Consider the following 4,521-nt stretch of genomic DNA (forward strand, 5'->3'; position numbering starts at 1 on the left):
TCCCGGGGTGCTAGCTCCCTTGCAAAGACTTCTTTTGATGGCTGATTTCTTCTCTTTCAATCAACCCTTGATTGTGCTTGAGAGGAGGAAGAAGAAGGATGAAGAAGAGGAAGAAGAACAAAGCCCCTTGCAGCCTTTCTTTTTCTCCCTGCGTTGGAGCCAAGGAAGAAGACCAAGAGGAGGGAGACGCCTCCTCTTCTTTTTCCCTTTGCTGATGGCGGCTGAACCAAGGAGAGGGGAGAGGGTGTACGGCAGCATGGAGAGGAGTTTCACTTAATTAGGGCGCCGGCCCCCTTTGCCCCTTTTATAGCCATCTAGGGCTCCTACAATCTAGGAGCCCTAGAGTAATTACCTTTCTCTTCTCCCTTCTCCACATGGAAAAGGGAGGGGCATATTCCCCTCCTCATGGTTAACCCTAATCCACATTAAGTAGGGTTTGAAATGCCCTAATGTGGTCAAGCCCTAATCCAATTAGGCTTAGCCCAAGGGTGAACCAATTAGGATCCAATCTAGGTAAGTCCTAATCCAATTAGAACTTAAATCAATTTTGACTCAATTGAACTCTTCAATCCTAATCCAATTAGGAGTCTTATTGATTCATTAGATTAATAATTAATTGTGACTTAAGAAACCCTAATCCAAATTAGGACATATTTAATTTTAGTCCTAATCCAATTAGGACTCTATTTGAATCCGAAGTCCTAATCCGATTAGGACTCTAGGAATCCTACTCCAAGTAGGAATCCAATTTTGATTCAAAACTCCTAATCTCATTAGGATTGCAGGAACCTTATTCCAAGTAGGAATCCCAGTCCTACTCCAACTAGGATTCCCAGTCCTAATCCAATTAGGACTCTAGGAATCCTACCCGAAGTAGGACTCTTGTTTTAAGTCCAATTAATTAATTCCCTTTGTTCCTTCTTCAACTTCTTATCAATCAAATTGATTACTTGTGATTCATAATCACTTTTCAACCATCGGATCGGTCAATACTTCTAGTGTGTGTGACCCCATAGGTTCTACTCTGACTGGTAGTGAGATATATTATGATCTCTATCACAATATCATTAAAAACTCCTTTCAATGGGTTGGAACGATTCCAACTCAACTCATTAGGATTTATCGATCATCAATATAATCCGTATGAGTCCCACCATCCAGCAGTGACACCTAGCAGCATGTAGTGGCTACCCAGTAGAATAGAAAGATGAACCTCTAGGTGCAGTTAACGTGTGATACAGTCCTACTATCGTGGATCCCTACAGGACGGAGGTCATGGACAACTCGTCAAACCCCATCGTCTGTCATATGTCAAGATTTATTTGACTTGAGTTCGATAGTGGAAAACTCTTTTTCCACTTTATATTACTGCCCTGGCCAAGGTCTTAGAACTCAGTCTAACAAATTACATAGGATCACTCCTCTTCTATCAAGGTCGATAGATTCCTTATAGGTGCATACCCTACTCCTACAGTGAATTTACTGCAGCCAATCTACACTGCATGGACCCATATGGCTAGAGACCATGTATGTGTGCAGTCAAACTACAATAACCTCACTGTGAGTAGCCGAAGCACCGCAGGTCAAAGGACCAGTCACACTACTGCAACATCAAGCAAGTCACTGACGAGTGGATAGACATCCAAGTGACTTCTTGTCTTGGTCACGCTCAGTACCCTTGTTCTCTAACAAGCACCTGCACTATCACTTCAGTGTCCCTACACTGTGGACTCAAGTCTCGTCCATCCAGAAGGAAAGTGATCTGTGCACTGATCGGATCGATCACCGTCCTCGTGATGATTCATTGATCAGGAGCATTTTAGAAATTAATCACCAATGATACATGGCTCAAATTCTCAACTCTTGAGAATATGTATCATCATCTTATTAATTTCTTGGACGATTCATAGACACATAAATAATATGAATGAAAAAGATGCCTTTTATTTATTCAATAATAAACAGTCAAGTACAAAATTATGTCCCTAGAATCAACAATGTGTCAGCCAAATTGGCTTCTAGGGCATACATCTAACATATTCTTCTTGCGGTACCAATGTATTAACCCCCATTGGCAGGATCCTCAACAAAGCCCGACTGCAAGTCTGGATCCATTTCAAGTCATTATCTTTTCTTACATTATATTCAGTGTTCCAAGCCGAAAGGCACAATGTTAGAGCAATTAAATACAATTCGAACCAGAAGCAAATACGTTCAATCAGGGTCATACAATATTCTAAAAATATACATATAATCCATGCATCAAATTCGTAATCACAAATAATTCGATTTGTAAAACAAATATTTAGTTTACCGATAAATCTAGTAAAGAGGTTACATCACTTACCTTGCGAACGCGATCCACAACAAATCCAATTAATTCCGCAAATTCCTCGCAGAACCTAATATTCAAAAATTATATTCTTCTTTTAAAATTCATCACAATATATATATACAAAGACTTAAATTTTAATATCCTCCCATGGCTGGCCCTGCAGGAGTGCCTAATACCCCGAGTTTGGGTTCATACCCGTAAACCACCCCCTCTCTTTATTATTATATTTATTTTTTTTTTCTTTTCTTTTCTTTTCTTTTCTTTTCTTTTCTTTTTCTTCTTTCTTCTTTTCTCTTTTCTTTTTCCTTCTTTTATTTTTCTTCTTTCTTCTTTTCTCTCCCGACTCCTCTCTTCTCCTTCGGCGAAACAGGGGATCCGTGACCCCTGCTGCCGCCTTCTTCTTTCCTCTCGGTCGATCCCAAGGGCGGCCGCGGTGGCCGACCTCGACGGCGGCAGGAGGCGGCGGAACAAGGACGACCTCCCCCTGTCGACTGGCGATGGCGCACAAAGCCGACGATGGAGCACTCGGCCGACCCATTTTTGAGACCCAAATTCGGCGATTAATCGGTTCCAAACCACAACACATCATGTCTAAGCCCTGAGAGAAGACGAGAGGAAGGCTAAGGACTCTTACCTCCGCACCGACGAAGATCCGACGCCTCTCTTCTTCTCCGGCGGCAAAGGAAGAAGAAGGCCGCTCGTGCCGTGGCTTCTCTCTCTCTCTCTCCCTCTATCTCGATGGCAACACGAAGAAGAATGAAGAGCTCCAACCCAAGGGAAGCTCGGGCAAGGCGACTACCTCGGGTGGCCTCAAAGGAAGGAGGAAGAAGCCCTAAAAACAGGGCTTCCTTCTTCTTCGGGCGAGAATACCGCTTCTTCTTTTTTTTTTTTTTTGCCCTAACGTGCGACACACGTGAGGCTGAAAGGCTTGGGTCTCACATTCTCCCCCCCTTAAAATAATTTCATCCTCAAAATTAACTCACTTAAGGCTTCAAATTTTGAAAGTATGGAAACATCATATCATTCTCGAGCTTCTAAACAATCCCCATCTTGAAATTCAACCTCACAAGATTTTGGCAAAATCATGGCATCTTAAAACTTAATCCTTTCCATTTATAATTCATAGCAAGTTCTTTTGATCTCTTTCAAAATAAGACTAACCTTCCAGCCTTGGATTAAAATGTCATAATTCTTTTTTTTTTTGAAGAAATTAATTGCTCCTGATTAATTCTACAAAGAAATTTAATCGGTTAAATGTAAGTAGGAGAAAGCTTTAGTATCAAATGCTCCTCTTTTTTTTCCATGATATAATGATCAACCTTTGTCTTAGAAAAACCTCAAGCCCTTTCAAATAGCCAGATTAACAATGTTAGAATAAGGAATAGGAGATCCATGTTAAAACTTTCCAGATCTAAGTCCAACCAAGTAACCATCAATCCGTTAATACTAAATTTAAGATGCCCAAGATTCTCCCAAGAATTGTCAACAATAGAAAACCCCACTGATGAAAATTACATAGCTACCTTCAGATTATTCATAGAACCAACAACATTCTTCTCTACTAGAAGATTAACCTCAGTCTTCCAATAGTTCTACTTATCAATATAATTTCATCTTATCATAAGAATAAGGTCCAATACCTCCAGATTTGGTTCTTTTTATAGATGATGTAAATCAAACTTCTCTCCCTCATAAATAAAAATCAACGTCTTAATTTTGAATAAGAACATCAAGTTTCTTTGTCAAAATATCAACTACTCTTGATTAATCGATCTATCACAAGATTAGATCATAAACAACTCTAATCCACCCCTAGTGGAATATTCATCAAAGTTACTTGGCAACCTCAAGTTCTTTCAAATAGAGGGCTGATATTAATTGAAGAAGTACAAGCTTCAGATTTAGGAGGAAAGAGGTCTACACCAAAATATTCCAGATCCAAAATCAAAATCGATGATCTATTAATTCTAGTCTCAAGATGTTAATCATTTTCTTAGCATGACATAAAATTAGAGAACCTAGGATAGTGCAGCGACATCCAAAAATTCAAAATCAAATCAAGTCTTTTGTTATTAAAACTTGCCGAATTAAAGGGATAATACTTCTGACCAACGTAGAAAAATGGTTCAGACCACTACGCTTTCGCTGTGCACTCTGATTCAAACCACCATTTTTTTTTTGAATTC

The sequence above is a fragment of the Phoenix dactylifera genome, chromosome 13 (genome assembly GCF_051530095.1).
Source record: "Phoenix dactylifera cultivar Ajwa chromosome 13, Ajwa_hap1_PhDact_Kaust_v1.1, whole genome shotgun sequence".
Lineage (NCBI taxonomy): Eukaryota > Viridiplantae > Streptophyta > Magnoliopsida > Arecales > Arecaceae > Phoenix > Phoenix dactylifera.